The sequence below is a fragment of the Meriones unguiculatus genome, chromosome 21 (genome assembly GCF_030254825.1).
Source record: "Meriones unguiculatus strain TT.TT164.6M chromosome 21, Bangor_MerUng_6.1, whole genome shotgun sequence".
In the NCBI taxonomy this organism is placed as follows: domain Eukaryota; kingdom Metazoa; phylum Chordata; class Mammalia; order Rodentia; family Muridae; genus Meriones; species Meriones unguiculatus.
This window is the reverse complement of record NC_083368.1, coordinates 33,635,097-33,657,802: the sequence shown is the minus strand read 5'-3', so window position 1 is coordinate 33,657,802 and position 22,706 is coordinate 33,635,097. Positions and strand designations below refer to the sequence as shown.

At 43.4% G+C, this 22,706-nt stretch overlaps 1 long non-coding RNA gene across 1 annotated transcript; it reads right to left on the bottom strand.

Moving 5' to 3' along the window:
- Positions 1–5,900: 5,900 nt before the first annotated feature.
- On the bottom strand, positions 5,901–22,431 carry LOC132649741 (uncharacterized). The gene is made up of 3 exons (XR_009588257.1): positions 22,324–22,431; positions 6,896–7,006; positions 5,901–6,106 (listed from the first exon to the last, which is right to left on the bottom strand). It is a non-coding gene; the product is annotated as an uncharacterized LOC132649741 (long non-coding RNA).
- Positions 22,432–22,706: the final 275 nt, after the last annotated feature.

The following is a 22,706-nucleotide window of genomic DNA, read 5'->3' as shown; positions in this document are numbered from 1 at the left end:
GGTCTCCCTTTGTCCCTGAAAACAGAAGGAAAGTTTACAAGTAGCATGTCCAGCAGCTGTTTGCAACCTGCGAGTTGCCATCCTTTGTGTGTGTGTGTGTGTGTGTGTGTGTGTGTGTGTGTGTGTAGAATAACCATTTCACAGAGGTCACCTAGGATCAATGGAAAACACAAATATTTATGGTATGATTCATTACCAGTAGCAAACTTACAGTTGTGAAGTGGCAATGAAATAAGTTGATGGTTGGGGGTGAGCACAACCTGAGGAACTGAATTAGAGGGTCACAGCATTAGGAATGTTGAGAACCACCCATGTAGAGCTATCAGGGAGGGGTTTTCTGTCTAACACTAACCCCTCCGTTGCTCTACCAGTATCTCCCTCTTTCCAGCATTCAAAAGCTGTTAAAACCCAAAGTCCTCTAGGAAGCTGCTCATCAGAGCGGGAGGCTCTCCACATAAGATGTGGACAAATTGCTCTCCACGTTGGTTTGTCCAGCCCCAAACCCCCATCTCTTAAAACTATTGAAACGAGCAAATACCCACTAATTAATGAGCTGTGAAATACCTTCCCTGTCAAGCGCCTTCTCTCTTTCAGAGAGAACCTCCCAACTCATCATGTTCTGGAAGAAATGAAAAGATGAGCTACAGAGAGATAGAGAGACAGAGACAGAGAGAGAGACAGAGACAGAGAGAGAGACAGAGAGAAAAAGTTTAACTATGCATATTGAGATGAGCAATGGTGAATTCATTTAACAGGGATGTTAAAAATATTTAAAATAAGAGAGGAAGAGGGGCTGCTAAATGCTAAAAGCAAGATGTGTAATTTCTGAAATACATAAAATGTTGAATGACTCACATAGGAAGTTTTAAAAGGTGTAGGAAGCAGGATATGGACTCAGGGCAGTTGTGCATGGGTTGGTAACTCTGGGAAATACCCACAGCACAGCCTGTACTTTGACTTGAGATGAAAAAGAGAAAGAGGACAGATGAAGAGGACACAATAATCATAACTGTATTTGGTTGGCTGAAGCAACCCAGTTTTGACATCTTGCCATCTTTTTAAAAGCAGGATTATTTAATGCAATTACTGTGCTGATTAATTTCCATTGTCAACTTGATTGGATTAAGAAACTCCTAGAACATTAATGAGGCACTCCTTTGGGTGTGTCTGTAATGGAGAAAGAACAGAAGAACCTAGTAAGAGAAAAAAGGAGAGAGCGGTGTGAGGCAGCATTCTGCTTTGCTTCTGAACCCACCATGCTGCGAGCAAAGTCCCACCGGCTCATCTATGACCCTCCCCTGTCTTGAGGCCTGTGAGTGACAGTGGGCTCTAACCGTTAGGAACCACAATAAATCCTTCCTCCTCTAAGTCGCTTTTGACAGGTGTTTGGTCACAGCAATGGGGAAACAACAAATGCAAACACTAACTAGTGTTACTAGTGGAGAATTCACAAAATAATTCAGAAGGCTGGGCCTCTGGAGCTGGAGAGCTGGCCCAGCATTTCTGAGCACTGGCTGCCCTTCCAGAGGACCCAAGTTAGATTCCCAGCACCTACCACGGCAGCTCACAACCATCTGTAACACCAGTTCTGAGGGATCTGATACCCTTTCTGGCCTCTGCACACAGGTGGTAAACAGACATACACGCAAGCAAAACACCCATACACATAAAATGTAATTTTAAAAAATTTATAAAACAATGTGGAGGCTTTGAGACAAGTTCACTCGGGTCAGCATTTCAGTTTAGCTCCCAGAGGCTTGCCCCCATTGACAACTTCTCCACAGTGAAGGTGCATTATCTGTACAAACCCATAAAGATAGAGGAAGGGAGAGAAAGTGGCTCTTCTGGGGCTTGTTCTCTCTGGGCGGCGGGGGGAACGGGGCAGGCTCTCTCTGTGTAATCACTCCTGGGAACTCACCCTCTAAACTAGGATGGCCTCCAACTTCAGAACCCCCACCTCAGCTTCTTGAGTTCCATACGAACATGCCTCAACACACCAAGCTAAGATCTGGCTCTGATCTTCCCCCACAATTCCCCAGCCCACCATCAAGCCTGCTCAGCTAATGGAAACTGTGTTCTGTTTTCCACTGTCCCATAACTTCTGGGTAATGAAGAAACTGCCAACAGAAGACAGTCTAGTTCTTGGAACTGACAGGTTTTTTATGTTGTTTTATTATTCTTTTTTTTAAAACCATATTTGCTAAGCAACGTCAGTTACCTTTTCTTCTGATTCTTTCTGTTCTAATAAATGAAGTTAATAATTATATCAAATTCCAGGGTGTGTGATGTTACACATTTATTGGCATTCCAGTGTGGTGAGTGAGCAAGCACCATTTATCATTGGGTTCAGTCTTTTCCTTTTAATTCCTTGCTCTCACAGATTCACTTTCCCACACATTAAGACTTTTTTTATTGCCAACTTAATATAATCTTCCCCGCCAATTGCAGTTTTTCAACTGTCTCTGCAGGTGGTAGCTACTGCTAGTGAAACGTTCATTCGTGGTGAACTTACAAACGCTTAGTAAATATCAGACTCAGCTATTCAAAAAAAAAGGTGCAATTAGATGTCTAAAAATAAGCCAACTGTTGAAAATAACAAACTAGACAAGCCTTAAAAAACTGGCCAGTTATTTAACATTTATTTAGTACCCCCTGTTCAGAGTGACTGTGTGAAGCTTTGGGTGGCAATGGTGACTAAGAAGGGCCTGTGCTCTTGATATACTCTCACTTTAGTAGGGATGATAATGTCAATGCACAGGCAAATGGGTAGGAGGGCACTGCAAAGCCCCGGTTTTGCCTGAAGCCAGTCCCTGGCACTTTCTTTTTTATCTTGAGGACAGACTTGGAACTTTCGGAAGCACGCTTCCACAGCAGGCAGGCAAGGGGAGGGGTGCTCCAGGAGCTCTTAGTCCAGTAAGCAAGGCATTTCAGCCACAGCACAGTGAGACGAGGACTTTGAGAGAAGGCGTACATAAAACTGTGCAAATATCAAAGACAGAACAATCGGATTTTGCAGGGTGGGGAGTAGGGTGGAACTGTGGTCAGTGAAGAGTAGGGCGGTAGAATACATGTGACCTTGGGGCGCCAATTAAAGGGAGAATAAAGATTCGCCGGGCAACGAAACAGAGACTGAAAACTGAGCATTCCAGGGAAAGGGGGAGCTCTGAGATGAGCTTTGAAGGCACAATGGGGAACATTCTTGAGTACGTAACTATATATGGGTGGGAGGCCAGAGGTAATTAGAAGACTGGGCTCGGCCATATGATGAAGGGGATCACATGCTAACTAAGGAATTCTCACTGGAGCATTTCTTGGGGGCTGTGGGGAATGGAAGGTCTTTCATCCTCTAAGTGGTGCGATCAGAACTCTCTGTAGAAGGCTGACTAAGCTGCAATTGTGCAACGTCATTCTAGACTGAAGCAGTGGAATGAAGGACAGAAGGCAGAGGAAAACTCATTCGGAAGAAATGAGAGGAAATAAGAAAGAGAACGGTCACACCCCTTTTGAGGATGACGTGTTCTGAGTGAGCCAGGAAAACAGCAGGAGAGATTTGTAACAGTAATTCGTGGGAAGGGATGGTGCTATTCAAGTGTGTTGAATTTTGAGGAGCCTCTTGGGAGAATTACTATGATCTGTTGGAGATAAAGATCTGGAGAAACAGTCAGGTCCAAGTCCCAGGAGTGTATAAGCTAGCCTAGAGTGAGGGAGAAATGAAAAAAATGAATTACCTCGAAAATTAGCTTCTAAGGGGTGGGTAAAAGGAGTGAAATTAGGAGAGACAGAAAACAGATACGAAGGTGCTGTGTGACAAAACTTTTCCTGGGTGATGGCACGCACGTATCTACTCACCCCAAATAGGGAAACCATGACAGACCACCACAGGAATCCAACTCAGTTAGCCAATGAGTTTTATTGGGGCTGCTTATAGGAATATGGGTGAGGCCTTACTTACAGGAGGGGCAGGAATGATGCAAAGACAGCTGCCTCACCAAAGCTCACGCCAACATGAGCGTCAGTTCCCAAAGCTGGGAACCTGGAGCACACTCTGAGAGCGTCCTTCCAAGTGGCTCCATTGGGGTCTCGGCCTGTACCAGGCAGCTTGGCTGGTTTCTGCTGGCCCTGGAGTCTTCAGCTTCTACCTGAAGACGACTCTCAGCTTTTATGGCAAGGAGGGAAGAGCCTAGTAAATCCAGTCAGTTCCAGGGACTTCCTGAAGCCAGTTTGAGTAGTTCTCCTTCCTGCTTAAGGAGCTTCCTGCAGGATGGAAAGTCTTTTAACCTCAGAGGAAACTGTTATACAACAAAGAGTTACTAGGAAAAAAAAAGTAAAACCAAACTTAGAAAAGAAGATTTTTTTTTGAATGGACAAATGAGTAATCATTAGCAACAAATGGAGCAAGGAGGCAAATAGAACTGAGTGGTGACAACTGTTGGTAGCAAATGGATGTTCTAACCTTGTTTAGAGAGAGCAGTGACATGGTGACAGAAATTAGGTAGGGGTGGGTTAAAGAGTGAACAGAAACCAACAAGTGGACTAAATCAGGGAAAAGTCTTCAAAAGTGGACTAAATATGATGGAAACCAGATGTGGTGCATGCCTTTAGTCCTAGCACTTGGGAGGCAGAGGCAGGGGGGGTGTCTCTGAGTTCGTAAGCCAGCCTGGTCTACTGAGCAAGTTCCAGGACAGTAGGGCTACACAGAGAAATCCTGTTTTGAAAAATCAAACAAACAATAATGACAAGAATAACAACAATACCCCCATAAGTCTATCAGTTATTTAATTAGCCCAGCAACAGAGGATTCTGAGCTAAGGGAAAATGGCTGTTTTACTTAGTTGCTGCTCTTAATTTCTTTTTTGCCTGCCATTTATGGAAAGCCAGAAAAGAAAGGATAAGCCAAAAACATGAGTGTAGGGGAGACAGCTGCAGAAGTGAGATCGTTTAGAGCATGGGTTCCGTGTGCTTTAGTAAGCAGTAGAAATCTTTCTTAGAAGGCTCTGGCATAATAGGTAAGACCAGGTTAAGTCTGGAAGCGCCAAGATGGCAGGGAAAGTGAACTCAAAAGAAGTTCGCAAGTCACGACCTCTGCTTTCTTTGAGAAGAAACAAGCAAGAACTCCCTGAAAGTCAAGAGAGAAAGCGTGCTGAGAGAATGTGGTTAATAAATACCACTGCCTTGATTGCCCCTTTAAAAGCATCGCCTCCCTCTCTCTAGGGAGATAACAAAAGTCTTATCTCAAGAAAAGGCAGTTCAGTAAGGCAGTGGAAAACTCAGGCTATAGGCTTCCAGATATAGAGGCTATGTATAGCATAACTGATATAGCTACTTGCATAGCTTTGCTCAGCTGTTGGGACACAACAAACCCTTTGGATAACTTTGCTTTTATGCAACTCCGGCGTAAATACTGTCTATAGGATTTGGAATCTATTTGGGATAAAATATTTTAGTGCGTGATACATATCCCGTGAAACAAAAACACTAAACACACAAAAACATCTCGGGCCTTTTCCTAGGCTATAACAGATGTAAAGCCTAGTGAAGAGCTTACATGTCTTCCCAGCCCTGTTAGAAAACCAAATCACTGATTATCTGCTCTGCTGTGTGCTGCCTGGATGCCACGGACAAATGAGCCAGACACAATCATAAAAGAAAGACATCAATGAGACAAACTATCACTTAGAAAGAATTAAGACAGCCATATTGTATGGTCACCATCAGTTCATCGCCCTCCTCCCTGGTGTCTCCCTTCTCCTGAGGTTACTTAATCTCATTGAAACAGGACAGCCAGCCTAATTGATACAGAAAACAGAAAAACAAAAGCTCTTTGATCTCCTATCAAGCAGATTCAGGCTAGGAAAAGGATTCAGCAAGAAGAAAACCTTACCAAGGAGGATGGGAGGAAAAGGGGAAACAGTGACATTTTATTTTGAAATTTTGTGAATTTGGTTTACACAAACAAGAGCTGAAAACTAATATATTCACCCCAATAAGCAAACAGGGTTTGTTGGCTCTTTGTGGTGGAGCACAGGATATTGAAGCCTGAAGCCTCTCAGACCATCAGCTTCAGACGGATTTATAAAGAAACTTCATGACGCCTTTTGACATTTACCTGTAAAGAACAGGGATAAGCATTAGTTTTCTCTGGTGTCATCTATTTCATAGATTACTCCACTAAAGAACTTCTCTGGAAAGGACTAGTTATAGTGTGATTTAAGTGGTATTTTATATGCCTTGAAATAGGCAGTTATGAATAAAAAAAAACAAAACAAAAAACAACTTGGCTCTCCACTAATCAGAATATCTGTATCTACAAAGTTATCCAACCTTTATTCAGATGTTAGGAAAAGCATGGAAATGTGTATTCTGCATCTTACTGCAAAAGGCAAGTTAGTAATTACATCAGTGATAGTTGACGCACTTAACATAATGATGGTTTCAAAGAGCAAGACAATGGCTATATGAATAATATTAAATTAAGCAAAATACAGTCTTTGGGGAGAAACTATTAGACCATTATTACTATCTGCAACACAGAGGATTCCTTTAAAAAATAACGGTGGTTATCTCTAGCAGTGGTTCTGCCAAGCAGATCTCGGTCTTGATGTGTGTTAAAATCTTACGGTGGAGGTTATCAGAAAAACACATCCTTCCTCTGTGTGACATTTAAAAAAAAAGTCTCTGTGTGCGTGTGTGTGTGTATGTATGTGTAAGTGCTGGTGCACGCATAGCAAAACACACCTGTGGAGGTTATGTCGATCCTCACCTCCCTCTTGTAACTGTTGTTCCTTTGCTGCTCACCACCTTTGAGAGCTTGCTAGTTGGCCTGAGAGCTCCTGAGGATCCCTCTGCCCCCTCCCCCACCCCTGCCCCTGCCTCACTGCAGGAGTACTAGGCTTACTGGCACTCAGTGGCACACTTGGCTTCACAATTGGGTGCTGGGTTTCTGAAATAAGCCGCAAGTGCTTTACACACAGAATCATCTCTCCAACCCCCGTTGACATTTTAAAGGCTGGGGAAGTAAGAAGAGATACTTCAAAAGTACAGTCAGGAAGAAACTGAGTCAGTATACAAAATATTTTTATTTTTTATTTTTTTGGTCAGAGACAGTATTAGAATGAAAAATAAATAAATAACAACTAGTAACAACATTGGTGTGAATCAATCTGGAAAAATGTAGTTGTCTGATGATACATATTAGAGAAATGTCTCATAAATAAATTTTGGTCCTTTGGAGATCTTTCTTTCAATAATTTAAAAGTCCAAACTTGTGCTAGTGAGAAAGACTAGCAAGTAAAATCACTTGACATGCAAGTCTAAAAGCCTGAGTTTCACGTCTGGAATCTGTGGTGGGTGGACATAACTGACTCCTGAAAGTAGTTGATCCTGTGTGCTCCACACCAAGAAGGCCACACAACACACACACACACACACACACACACACACACACCATACACTCACTCATAAAAACTGTTAAATAAAAAAAAAAAGACCCACTTCTACCTTTTTAAGAGAATACACGCCAGGCACCATGGTGCATGCCAGTAATCCCAACACTCAGGAGGCAGAGGCATGCAGATCTCTGTGAGTTCGAGGCCAGCCTGGTCTACAAAGTGAGTCCAGGACAGCCAGAGCCACACAAAGAAACCCTGTCTTGAAAACAAACAAAACAAAACAAGAGAGACTACACATTCTCTTTCTTCACATCATATCTATCAACTGCAAAAATCATAATCCATGAAGTTTAATCTATACACCTATCATCCAGATCCCTGAAAATCCTTCAACTCTACCACATTTTGGTGTTTAATACCAAGATCACTTGGATGTAATTACTGAAAGTCCTTTGAAGTGCCCATTCTCAGGCACAGCCTGTGTCTCCTGCTGCACCCCTCCACTCCGTCTCCTCCTTCTGTTTCCTGCTCACCAACTTCAATGAATGATGGCTCTGTCATGATCTAATTCTTCTATTAACTCCCTGCCCTTTGTGATGTAGTGGCTCCAGTGACATCTTTGTGATCTACTACGCCAGCAGGCAGACTCGCCTCACATTCTGCCCGGTTTCTGCTGTTTGTATCCAAGGACATTGCTGGAGAAGACTTAGATCTGTTCTGGCTCACTGTAACACACTAGCTGGCTTCCACGGTGCTGGAAACGCCGACCCCAGACCCCATGATTCATTTCTCTAAATACTGCTGCCCATGCACTCTACCAATCATGGCAAAAAAATTCCCAAAGAGTGGACTGTAGCTGGTTTCTTCTCTCTTTTGTTTTCAGTATGTATCTATCTCTGAGCATCCCTCACTGGCTGAAGGGCATTGTTACCCTGGTTATCCAACTTCTAATTCTGTAGTTTTGAGAGCTTCCCAGAAACTCCCTATCACATTAATAATTTATGGCAAGCTTGGGTGCCCATTCCCATACAAGTAACCTGCATGCCACTTCCAACTTAATTCTATACAAAAGAAGTCAATGGAGGAGGAAAGAAGGATCCTCAACAATCAACCTGAGACTTCTGTGGTGGAAAATAACCTTCTCTTTCTTCTACTCCTGCTGCTACAGTTACTAGTCTTTGGCTCTTCTATTAACTTTCTGGCAGAGATTTTTCTAGAGTTATTTGGAACATCAAACCAGGTGTATCACTCCAACTCACGGGGTTGGGTAGGCTAGCTCAGTGCTTAGGAACATTTGCTATGCTTGCAGGTGACCCGGGTTCAAGTACCAGCACCACATGGCAGCTGCAACTGTCTGCGAATCAGGATTCAGAGGCTCTGGTGTCTTATATAGACATACACAAAGGCCAAACACAGATACAAATAAACAAGAATAAAATCTTTAAAACTACTCCAACCAGAAAAAAAAAAACTTCTCTATACCATGTTTTTTAAAGACCATAGTTACACGTATATTCCTTTAATGCGCTATGAACCACAATACATGTGGATGAAATCAGAAGGAGGGAGGTGAACATCACCGCCTCCAACCACCCCAATCACAGGCATTCCATTCAGATTCTTACAGCCTAATAATGGCTAGTGTGCTTTTTGTGTTCTTCAGCTAACCAGGCTCTTTATGGTGGTGAAAAAAAAAAGAGCCACCTCCCACATTGTTCTATATGCTTTCTCACACGTGGTTTCCATTATGTATATAGTTTTATATTTTCCTATGGTCTTATTTAAAGGATGTGTTTATAAATTGTAAATTCTGTTTTTCTGGTTTCTTCACCTATGATTCCCCCCACACACACCTTGTAATGTGAATGGATTCGAGGAAACCCAGAAACAGTACCTAACAAGCTCTGAGCAGAGGAAGGAGCAGAATGGCAAACAAATTTTTTCCAGTGTTGGTTTAGGGAGATATTAGATCTTTCAATGTGCTCAACAAATGGGTTTAATAATGCACATTTCGGCATAAAACAGCTCACAACAGAAACATTTGTTACTCAGCCCATTTATCCTGGGAATTATACAACATGGGCCATTTTCAATAACTCTTTTCCTATTAATGATTTCCTCCTGCTCAAACAATAGAGATGCGCACGCCAATTTTGTCGAGAGATGTAGTGTGTTGAGATACAAATGTAGTAAAGATAAAATAAAAAAAGAAAACATCTTTATCACTTTAGATGGGTGTTATAGTGTCTTTCTCAAAGCATTGTAGCTGTCTGAAAACTTCCCAACCTAAATATAAAGCTGCCTCTTATTCAGAATCTATACAAATATGTAACTTGAAGAAACATTTATTTTAAAGGCACAGCAAAGTACAGGAAGACCAAAACAAAAATACAAGTTTATTCTTTGAAGACCAGTTGGTTTCTTTCAGTTTGATTTCTTAAGGAAGTTGATGTGCTTTTTTTTCTATGCAAAAATAACCCTGTGTTTAATATAACTTTGCTTTTGGATTTATGTTCTAATGTGTCAATTTGCATAGCTTACACAGATAATAACTTTTACTTAATAAAACCATTTGGTTATGTAAAAGATATTCAAACATTCTAAATGTACGTATGTATGTGTGTGTGTGTCATCAGTTTAATCAATGACCATTTTCTTCTATTCAGTAAATAGATATCATTAAAGGCATAGAATATGTGTACTACAGAGGTAAGGGTTAGTCCCCCAAGGAAAGAGTTGACATATTTCTTTATGATTATGATTTATACTGAAAGGTGCCACAAAGGGATGTCACAAATGCAGACAATATAGATTTGTGATAATTATCTACTTGTATTAATAACTCAAATTTAGAGCCTTGAACTATGCTTTACAAAGTGCGTGAATCCCCACTCAGGAGAGAGCCAGGGAAAAGGCTCAGTGGGCAGAATGCTTGCTATACAAGCATGAAGACCTCAGTTCTGTCCCCAGCAATCACCTTTTAAAAACCAGGGCACAGGAACACACATATGTAAGCCCAGCATGCAGAAAGGTGGAGACAGGAGGACTCGTGAGGCTTGCTGGCTAGTCTAGCCACATAAGTGAACTCTAGAGTCAGTGAGACCCTATCATAAGCCAAGGCAGAGAGATTGACCTCTAGCTTCTCAGACATGTGTATGGATATGCACACAGCACACACACATACCATACCCCCTCCCATAAGTACTTGAATACAATCACATTAAGACAGGACTACTTTTAACTTGGGAGACAGAAGCAGGTGGATCTCTGTGAGTTCAAGGCCATCCTGGTCTACAGAGTGAGTTCTAGGACAGCCAAGGGCTACATAGAGAAACCCTGTCTCAAAAAAACAAACCGAACCAAAAACCCCCACTACCTTTAAACCTCGGTTTAGGGCATTGTGCTTTCAGTGCTCTTTAACTATGTTTGTCTAACTCCTAGGAAGCAGAAATCCACCGAGCATTGATTTCCTGAGCATGTGTTATAAGGAACATGCATGGTTCCTCCAGCCAAGAAGTTCTGACATAATAATAATAATAAAAAAAAAGGAAAAACCATTTCCCCTGAGCATGGCTTTTATTCCCTCCTACATTCTCATCGTTGACCTTGAATATCACTAGTCATTAAAGCAACAGCAGTGTTTCACGGATGCTCCTAAGGATAAGCACAACAATTGGTTATGGTAAATTTTGCAGTTAGCCCGTGATTGCTGATAAGACAAGGCAGTTCCGTAGAGCAGCAATTGCTGCTGATATAACCCACATATGGGCCCAAAGTGCTGAGGAGGCATTTCTGATTACCTTGATAAGCAGGTTTTGATGAAGGGCCTCTGCACTCTGCAGTGGGGCTACTTGAAAGAACAAAATTTTATTCGGGAAGTGAGAGCTGCTAAGGACATGCTTCTGAAGGTTACGGCGGGCACAGCAGGTCATTTCCCTCTACAAGTTTGCCGGTGAGGTCTCGCAGAAGCAGTAAGGGAGGGGAAGGGTCGGGAGCACCACTGCATCACAGACTGGAGAGAAGAAGTAGAAAGAGGAGGAAAGGCAGAGTCTACAGAAGAGAGGGAGGGACAGAGAGAGGAAAGAAAGGAGCAAGCCTACGACACTGTGCTCGCAAGGTGTGGTGGCTGCAGCCGCCGGACACGGAGTCCCACACAGTAAATCCTGGGCACGGTGCCTGCAACACAGACAGTGAATTGTTAAGAACTGGCAGATGCTGGGGTGGGGTTGGGAGGTGACAATGATCATACTTAGCGTGTGCTTCCTATGTACCGTCCTGTAGATGCCTGGCATGACTCAGCTCACTAATTCTCCAGGGCAGGAGCCTTTTGAATTATCAGTTCATACAACGAGACAGTGAAGCTACTTACCCAAGGACATGAAGCTAAGTAGTGACAGAGCCTGGATTTGAATCACCGCAGTCTGGCTGCGGTCTTTATTCTCGGTGGCTCTCATGAAGCATGCAAAAAGTTGGAATGAAAAGGTGGTGAACTGAATCTGACCCCCTCTAGCTTGTAAACTTCCCCACACTTCACATAAGGAGAGGTAAAGATTTAAATGAAATTTACATTTCACACACACACACATTCCAGTGCAGCATTAATCTCAATTGCTGAAGTCACTTACCTGCTTTATAGTCTTAGTCATTCTAGACTTAATTTCATCTCCAGAACATGAAACAAAGTACCTTTAAGGAGGACATTTAACCACCCCAGTGATATTTAAGGCATTGTAAGGAAATTTATTGGACATAAAATATGTAACTATATGGGCATTATATACTAAGGTTCATATCATAGTTATAATAAACTATCACCCAGTGGATGAGCAGCTACCCGAAAAGACTTTCAATCAATAGGAAGAGAGTTTATTTATTCATTCACTCAGCAAGCATTTATCTAGAGCCCACAATGTGCCAGAAATTAGTTTCAGTGATACAAGAGTATTTACAGCAAAAGCCCTGTCCTCAGAGTGCAGTCTAGAGAGGGCAAAAGGAGGCAGAGATGAAACAAATAACATATGTAAGCCTGTTAATGTGTCAGATAGTGATAAGTGTCAAGAAAAAAAAATAAACTTAAGTAAGATAGCGTGGATGCAATTTATGTGCGGTGGCCAGAGGATGTCCCTCTGATGCCTGTGTGTACACAGGAGCACACCCCCCCCCCATGTGTGTCCACACATGTGCCGCTGAGAATAAGACTCAGGAACCTGGCAGATACCAGGCAAGCTCCTGATCGCTGCTGCACCATCCCTGTTCTGAGTGAAGCCCAAAGGAAACTGGCCTTGCAGATATGCAGTGAAGAGGATTTCAGTCTGAAGAAGCAGCGAGCGCAAAGGCTCGGAGGCATGATGTCTGACAGGCAGAAAGGCGGCTCCTGTAGATCCAACTAATACACCCATGGAGGGGGACAGAAAGAATGAGAGCAATGGTGAAGCAGGCTTAGAACAGGTAGGGCACACAGAAAGGACTTCAGTGTTGCTCCAAAACAAAACAAAATGAAACAAAACAACAATAACAACAAAAACAGAATGAAAACTTGGTTGCTAGGTTTTGAAGTAAGTAAACAAAGAATGCAGTTTGTAACTTAACAACATGGATAGAAGTAAGAGAAGCAGGCTGGGGAGAAGCCAAAGAATATTTGGGATGTGTTAGGTTCAAGGTGGGTATCATTTGTGTAGAACTATCAAGCAGGCTGTTGGTCCTATCAGTTTAAATGGAAATACAGTTTTGGAGCACTAACACGCATATGCAATTGAAAAGTGCGTAACTCAGAAGGAAAGAACATTGCCGCAATCGAGAGGGCAGGCAGGCAGGTGCTGGAGACTCAAAAGGTGAGGAGAGAGTATGAAACAGTTTTCCAGAAAGCTGGAGAGAGGGGAGAGCTACTCCCCACAGTCAGCATTGCTGCCTTCAGGTTCTGAGTGGTTCTAGAAAGCCGCTCTCATAAACAAACAGTGAGGACCTCATGAGCAGGGTGGCTCTGAAATACAAAACTCAGTTTCAGACTCACACAGTTCAGTGTCCGGACGGTAGATGTGCAGAGGTGATAGAGGGGGCGCTAAGGAAGTTAGGAGAAGGGGTGGGGCTGGAGCTTGGTGGTAGGATATGACGGGGAGAGGACACACACCCCGTGGGGGCCTCAGCCTCCAGCACCTGGGCAAGGTGATCCATCAAGCAACAGTGCTGGGTTAGCCACAACGTTGTTTCTAAAATGTTGTTTCCAACAGTGGCCCAGAACAACTGCAAGCAGGAAAGTGCTTATGACTAACTGGAAGTCGAGCAGAAAAGCCAGGAGTGAAGGTTAACAGAGTGAGAAGGGCTCGAACGTTCCTTCAGAGGAGGAACCAAGTCAGCAGGTGGAAAAATAAGAACAGGTAAGGAAAAGGAGAATGCGGCCAGCCAATACTAGGCTAGGGTGGGAGAGATGGAGCCTATAAAGGATAATGGAAAGCCATTCTCATTAATCTGTGACTAACAGAGGGGGTAGCTTTGTTTTTTGTTTGTTTGTTTGTTGTGCAAGAGAATGAGTTTGCAGAACAATTCCTCTACTGACTGTTGAGCCTCACAAGGTCTCTCCATGTTGGGCAAGGCCAGCAGGAAAAGCTGGCATCGCAGGACAAAAGGACATCAAACCAAGGGGTAGTGTAAGTCATGGGACATGGCAGCTAATGGAGGAAGAATCTGTGGGAAAGACTGGCAGCACTGGAAATGCAGAAACACAGAGACCGGCTGCCTGGTGATGGCGTTGACATGCCGTCCATGATCGCTGCTCCGAGGATCAACTTCTCTCTCCCAAGTCTTAAGTCTGTTTTGGCTCAATAGCCAACTTTAAGCTTTGTTCTCCTCACTTCAGGGCTCCCTCTTAGCCACGGTGAAGTTATTTGAGTCAGACTGAGTCAGCCTCATGAACCTTCTTCCTTCACCATTCTTTTGTGCTCCTCAAGAGAGAGGCCACCATGGTTCAATGCAGAAGTCGGGGGATGGGAGGGTTGGAGCAACCAAATGGAGCCCTTTTAGCTACCTGCCATAGCATGCAGTCTGGGACAGGAAATAAAGGTGTGTCCCAGAAGAGTGGCTCACCTCTGAGGAGGAGATTATCTGAAGGCATCTATGTGTCCCATGCCATTAAATCTTCCAGTCAAGCAACGTGTTGTTCACTGATTCTAGGCTAAGACCTAACCATAAAAATTAAAGTCCCCAGAACTCACTCACAAAGAGTCTATCATCTTTGATACTCTGATGTATACCGTCCTATTCATTCACAGTGCCTCTCAGTTGAGAACAGATGGCCAGAAGGAACTGTGCAGTAAAGGTACCTATAGCCTACAGGTAGAGAAAGGGTGCTGCAAGGAAATCGGCTGATGAAGAGCCACTGAGCACCACAGACAGAACCTGAGGAATAGGAAATATACCAGGGATTTTAAAAGGCAAGAGAGGAATGGAATGAGCTAGCCTACCCACCCCCAAGCTGCTCCACTGGAGCATTTTTAGGAGAGTATGAAATAGAACATACAGTGCTGTAGGCTAGGCCAGGAAGACAGGACAAAGGCCAAGAAAAGAGACTGACAGAATGATAAACCCGGAAACAGTCAAGCTTCACACAGGAAAAGTGGGAGATGATACGGTGACCATGGAGGAGTCCTTTCAGGGCGGCAGTAAAGTGGAGTGGTTTTAGGACAACTATCAGTAAATACCTGGTCTACGTCTAGATAGAAAGATCCCAACAGGGAGTCCTCAGGCCAGCTCAATGCTGTCGGAAAGATCAAGACGGGAGCCATGCAGGGGACAAAACAAGAAGTGCAGACAGGGGCCTGGAGAGATGGCTCAGAGGTTAAGAGCACTGGCTGCTCTTCCAGAGGTCCTGAGTTCAATCCTCAGCAACTGATTGGTGGCTCATAGCCATCTCTAAAGAGATCTGGTGTCCTCTTCTGGTGTGCAGGGTACCTGCAAACAGCACTGTATACATAATAAATAAATAAATCTTAAAAAAGAAAAAAAAAGAAAAAAAGGAAGAAAAAATGCAGACAGGAGGAGTACTGAGGGAAAATCTGAACAACAACAACAAAAAAACCCAAAAGTCTCCGTGTGACCATCACTCTCTCATCCATTCCTCACGTGCCTATCCACAGTGGAGGTTCTTCCAAGGCCCAAGTTAACTTAGGTGTGTTCTGTTCTAGCATGCTCCTCCTGCAATGAACTTGGCTAAAAAAATAATTTCTAAGAAATAGTTAGCTGACGCTAGAAAGAAAAAAAAAATTAATAGCAACAGGATTTAGGATTTAGGATTTATTGATCGTATCCCAAGGCTTATCAACTCTCTGATAAACACAAGATGCCCTCGGTACCTACGTCCCTGATTCTCAAGCCAGCTTACTATGGCAGTTTGCAGTGTGTTTACCTTATGGGTGAAGGAAACTGGGGGTCTGAGAAGTCACATGGCAGAGATGGAGCCAGATTTCCAGTCCCTGACGATCAGTTCTAAAGTCCTCCATTTCCCTTCCTTGTTCACCGGAGGAAGACCCTAGAGCAGGCACATGGCCGATGGGGCGAAAACAGGAACACGGAGGCATAGCTGCTTCCTTTACACCTTCTAAAAGTGGCTTCTAAGCAGCATTTCTAGGAGTCTCTGGTACGGACGACCAAAGCCTGTGTGATTCACGACTGGCTGGCTGTCCTCCCTACCCACCACCTCACAGACTCTCTGAAGGCTGGCTGCCACCAAATGCTTTTAATAGTCTGCAGATGTCATGTCCCCCAAGGTAGTGTGTGCTTCATGATGCTCACCTGAGCTCTCTAACCCTCCATACCCCGAGTTCTAGGTGAGCTACTGCCACTTATCATGTTTCATCAGTGCTGGCTGATTCATTTACCACACTTAATTTTAAACTAATCGTTAAAGGTTGCCTCCTCTTCCTCCTTCTTCTTCGGTGAAAACACTAGTGCCCCAATGTTTTTCTAGAAGTCTCGATTGCTCTTTTGTCTTTACAGCCTAGACAGTTCACTCAAAGGGGACACAATGTAATTTGCACTTGAAATTCAGGCACCTCCCTCCGCTGCTGACATCAGAGCTTCATCCTCTGGCGTTACTAGTCTTCAGAGAATTTGTTTAAAAAGAACAAACAAACAGATGTGGAATGATGGTGTCATGTATTGACATGCTGGAGAGGAACACAGTGTTTTCAAGCCACATCAGCTGAAGAAATCATTCTGTCTACCATCTTTTATTAACGAAAACCTGAAGGCTGGAGGGCGTTAAGCGTGGTCAACTCCAGACTGAATTGTAGTCAATTCTAGATTTAATTTCAGGTGTTCTGAATCACAAACCTACATCACACTTCTGTACCTTCTCTTCCAAACTATTTGTTTGTTTCTTTGCTTCCTCTCTCCCAACTATTTTCATTTTATCTTTCTGAATGGTTAGCAAAACCGGCTTGATGGATGAAGACAATGAAGGTCAGAAAGGTTAAATGACTGGCCCCTAAGGATAGAGTGGCAATTGCTGAGGAAGGAAGACTTAGGAATAAAAACAGATGGCTGCTGACTTAGAAGTCAAGGATTCTGCAGTTTTGGATTCTCTGTAGTCGTGTTATTGGCAAATAAAATTATCAGTATTTACAGGTTCTGAGGTATGCAGTAGCTGATTTACCTTAGGGTTTAATATTAGCTTTTCCATATAAAATCAATTTGGTTGCAATTTTGAGGGACAGAGAGGGTGTGGAGACATTTATCTAAAAACATTATCTTTTAGACAAGAATGTTTCGGTGACCAGTACCTGCAAGTTACCAGTCTTTCCCCAAGGAGCAACAGGACCTGCTTTTCTAAGAGCACAGTGTTGGTTCCCGATGTTTCAAACGACTCCATAGGTGTGTCACAGCTGTTCCAGCCTGTTTTGTGCCTGTCTGATTTGGTAACAAGCATTTGAATGTTCTAGCAGTCTATGTGGTAAAAATTGGAGCATCAAGTTTTTAGCAGCATAGAAGGCAAACAACTTCAAGGGGTTGGATCAAAAAAAAACGGTATCTTCCGAGTGAGGGAATGGCAAGGTTTTCAGTAGCTAAGCTTTGAAAGGGTGACTCGGGGAAGAGGGCTAAAAAGGAAAGGGACTACAAGACACAGAAGACAGGCTTCTGGGATCCTGAAACCAATGAAATGCTGCTTAGACTTTATTAAAGCTCTCTGCGATATCATATTTAAATTTTTTCTTCTAGTGTATTTCCCTGAAAAAAAAAACAGAAGCCGACCCAGAGAAGAGAGAATAAAAGCTACAAAGCTGCCGTTTTCCATAGACAAAATACGTAAAATCCTTGCCTGCCACTGTGTCTGGGTAGCGGGGCTACATGCCTATGAGTAAGTTTGAACAAATTTATGTCCTTGCTCTTCTGAGAAAGACCTTAGAGCAGGCACATGGCCCGATGTGGCAGAAAACAGGAACAGAGAGGCGCAGACAGCTTCTTCCTCTACACATTCTAAAAGTGGCTTCGGATCAGCATTTCTACGCAACCCTTGTATCAGGACTTACCGGATTTCCAGCACACTGTCCTCCTCCTTCCCTCCCCTCACCCTCTCTCTGAAGACTGGATGCCAACGATACTTTTAACAGTTGGCAGATATGTCCCAGACCCCAGAGTTACCCTTCGTGATGTCCTTTGAAAACTCCCTGTGCTCACCTGAGCTCTCAAAGCCGCCATACCCTGATTCTAGGTGAGCTGCTGCCATTCTGCACGTTTTATTAGTGATGGCTGATTCATCTTCCACACTTCGTTTCAAACAAATAGTTAAAGGCTGGTCCCTTACAGCCAGATCCTCTCTTCTCTGTGTTAAAATCTCTGCACCACAAGCTGCTATTGTGTTCTGTCTGCCTGACATTCCAACAATTTTGCAACAAATTCTATTCTATATTATTTTCAGAAAAAAAATCTAGACTAAGACAACACAAAATAAGTTACATGAATATGGATACCCACTCTATGCAGCCTTATTTAATAAGACGGATTTAATTGCAGAATAGAAGAGGCACAGAATTCCATTCATGTTCAAAGAATCGGGTTGCCTGGATACACCATACCTAGGGCAGCAAGGCTGCATCCCTCGGCCCCACAACCTCAGCCTGTGCCTCCTTCCTTTGCCCCTGCTGCCAAGCCATTCACAGAAGTTTCTTCCTGGGTGGCTTCTTTGTTTCTCTTCCTGCTTCCCACATCCCACTTCGTCACATGCTAGCCCTGCTAGGCTGGACCTTCACTGCCGCATCTCAATAAGCTACTTCAGAGCTACACACCTCTTATATCAACCAGGAGCAGCTATGGGAGACACGGCCATTAGGCCACATTTTCCATCAAACTGTGACGATTAACGAAGTGAAAACTGTGACTCACTGTAAATTGAAAATGGCATGTATTTTCAGTGTGATCATCATGTCTTCTAAGTGTGCTTCCATAATTATTTTTCAGATCACCCAGAACTCTAACAGGATCTTAGGAACAGGTCTTGAGCATGCAATAACAGTATGCCAAGAACATTACAGGTATGCACACACAAAGGAAAAGGATGATATATGTGTCTATCAAGAAAGAGAAAAATTAGAAGAGACAATTACACAAGTTGAATACAGTGCTGACATATTGCATGAAGATAATTACAGTGTAGTGGAACCATGAAAACAGACCGTTCCCAAAGATAACAACGTGTGGGGTTTTCTTCCTTAAAACGTATAAGGTACTACTTGTTATGTTTTCTCCCCCTTCCTGGCAAATCTAAAAATATTTTCAAGTTACACTGCTCAAAGGCAATGCACTAGATCAAATGCTACAAGAAAAGCAGAAAAACCCGGGCAATGTCCACATTTGCTGGAATGTATTCACTCAGTAGCCTGAATTTTAAAATTACTTCAAGTTCATAATTTCCCAGTTTAAAAAAGTTGGTAAAGGAAATGATTCTTCCTAAAATATTTAGCAAATGCTTAATTTTGTATTTGAAAAAAAAAATAAAGCTTAAGAAAATACCCTAGAAACGTCTTAGTCAGGGAGAAGAATGCATTAAAATGTGCTGTATTGTATTATATTGTTCCTAATAAACAGTAAGTTCTTCATGGTAATTACTGAACAGAGATAGAAAACCTTCCCACATGTCTACAAAATGGGTTAAGAAGTAAGGTAACCCATTCCAAAGTTACTTAACCAGAAATGCTGTTATCAAAATAATAAACAGGTGAATTTTATACCCCAAAACACATTTGTATGGAGCTTCAGTTAAAGTAACTGTAAAATGAATCACAAGAGCACATTTCCAAGTTTGTGAAAAGGTAGTTTGCATCTCTGAAGCACGTTATAAAGCAGAGATTACTTAGAATTACTGTTACTGCTATTTTAAATATACTAATTTCTTTAACAAGGTTAAAGTTGTAATTAGAACTTTATTATAATTCTTCATTTTTATTTAAGGGGAAACAAAATTCAGCTACACAGTGTGACCTAAAATGGTTCCCACATGATACAGATGACTGATGGAACACTGAACAACTCATTTAGAGGTAAATCCATGAATTCTAATTTTTAAAAACCTATAAAGATGGTTTTGATTTAACTGTCGAATACAACAGGCAGTACACAAAACCCTGAGTCCAGTCATCACTCTTGAAGGCTGTGTTTTCATTGGTAGGACACTCCTCAACAAAGGAGTCGGACTTTGGTTCACAGTTTGTAAACTTTGCACGAATTGAGTTATGATAGCCTGCTACCCACAGAGGAAGTTATCCATAAACAACAACAACAACAACAAAATCCCTCATGTTTTATTGTTTTAATGCAAGCCATGTAACTATTCTTTGGGTCTGAATATTTAATCAGCTGGTATATAACATGGTTAATGTGAACCATAACCAGGAAAAGTGAATAATGCTAAACTAACATAAAACATAAGTTGCAGGGGGAAAAAAAAAAGGACACCAAGGGAGTTAAAATCTGGTATACTTAAGAGTTTCATTGTTTTTGGGGTTTGTGTTTTATATTTCCCAAGTGATCTTGTAATCCTAATAATATTTCTAATCTAGCTGGTAACAATTGTTTTCAAACACAATTAAAAATACTACACAGTACGGGGGGGGAAGCTCTTCTGTTAATAGATATTTACCACTTACTGTTTTTTTGAATAAATTATTTACTTAAATTTATGACATCATGTACTTGTTCCTGCAGCCACTGACTATCTTTTTAGATAAGATAAGCATATTAATTACCAGAAAATAAATCTTGTTTTAAAAAGCACTGGTAAGTGTGAGCAGTTATCAATATGGAGAGCTTCCATCTGCATCTTCAGCTCAGAGCCCAGAGATTGGCAGTGATACTTTTATCAATGTAAGACCTAATAATTTTCTTTCTATTTATGAGATGTTTGATACTATAAACAAGATCTGCTCAGAAACTGGGTTTTATTTTAGAAGATGTACTCAGACACAAAATGTGTTTTGTAAGTTAAGTTTAAAGGCACATCATTACTCATTTTTATTATTTCAGAAAAATTACTACAGTGCATCTGCAAACTGCAGCTTTCTACGGCAACTTTTATTCCTTTAACCTTGCTTCACATTGTAACAGGATTAATTGCACAAAGGCAAAAAAAAAAAGTCTATTGTGAAATTGGTAATCGTTTAATAAAAACAAAACATCCATACAAGTACTATTTTCAATTTAAACAAAAGTTGTTAGCTTTGCTTTTTCTATGAAGTACAGAAACTGCCCCTCCTGTACTTTCTCTCTCCTGCCTGAAGATATTTAGAAGTTTCAAGACTATTGGAAAACATCGAGTTATCTCCAAAGACAGCTATTTTATTTTACTCCTTGTAAAAAGCCTTGATAGACCCTTCCTCCCCGCCCGCCCAATCTCAACTTCACCTGAAGTACTTGCATCCCTTTTCCTCAGGTAAAGGAGACATTCTTACAAAGTTTCAAATTTCAACATCCCAACGAAGCATTTAAATTAATCGCTCCTCTTTAAGTGTGCGCGTGTCTATCATTCTGCAGTTGTTCTTTACACTGAAATTGAATCTTTTTTTTTTTTTTTGGCTCCCCAAAAACACCTCAGTGAACCCTCAACAGCTTCTAACCACTTAATAACTGTGACCCCCGCCAGCCCCTTCAAGTAGATCGGTGACCACAAGAGTGCCTGGCAATTTCCAAACCATAACCTCTGTCCAAAAGGAAAAAAAAAAAAAAAAGATAGGGCTTTGTGAGGCCGAAAGGAAGTGGGAGAAAACAAAACAAATGTAGCTCAAGCCGAAAGTGAAAAGCGCTTGGACAGTTTAGTATTTTCTTTCCTGCAAGGCATCCTGGCAGTCCTCTCCGCCCTCCCCCCACGCCCCGGCTTTCGTAGGGTCCGATTTTGCGAGCAGGGAAGTGCCATTCACCAGCCCGCGGTCCCCCCGTAATTACTGTTGTTTTGTGTTTTTCTCACTCTGACTGATACCCCCGCCTCACCCTTGTCAAAACCCCAACTTGGGCGTTAAAAACAACAACAATAAAAAACCCAACCACCCTCCCCGGCTCGCGGGGACGCATCCCACCCGGGCCCTTCCGCGCGCCTCCTCTCAGTCGCGAGATCCCCAACTCGAGTGGCTGCAGTGAGAACCGGAAATTTTCATTTAACTCTCCCCCGCCCTCGGGGCCCCCCGTTCGGAGCCGCTCGCCGGGGAGCACAGCCGGGGCCGGGCCTCGCTCGCTCGCTCGCTCCGGAAGGCTTTAATTTGCACAGCCGTCGCCGGGTGGGTCCCGGGCTCCCGGGGCTCGCCGGTCCCCGCGGCGCCGCGCAGCCTCCTCCACCCGGGGGCCCCCCGAGCCTCGCCGGCCTCCCCGCGGGCGGCGCCCTCCGCCGTCCCTCCGCCCCGCGCCGCCGCCGTGCCCACCCCCCGGCCACCGGGCGCTCGCGGGGGCCGCAGTCAGTTACCTGCTGCTCGGGGCAGACACGTGCAGGGGGGCCCGGAGACACCGCGGCTTTGCAGGAGGCCCGAGCCCCGGGACCGCAGGTGAGGGGGCCGCGGGCTCGCGTGGGTGGGCCGAGGGGCGGGGGTCCCGGCGTGGGTGAGGACAGGGGGGTGCGGGGCGTGTGTCCCCCTCGGAACCCCCGCTCGGGTTAACCCTTTGGGAGCCGAGGGCGGGTAGGTTAAGGGGGTGAGCTGGGGGGCAGCGAGGGGGCCCTCCCGCGCCGCGGGCACCCCCACCCCGACGCTAGGGGCTTGCGGCAGCTTGGACACATCCCGTGCGCGCAGACCCCCAGGCGTCCACCGCCCCTCGAGCTTCTCCAAACTTGGGACCGTCACCTTGAGGGTG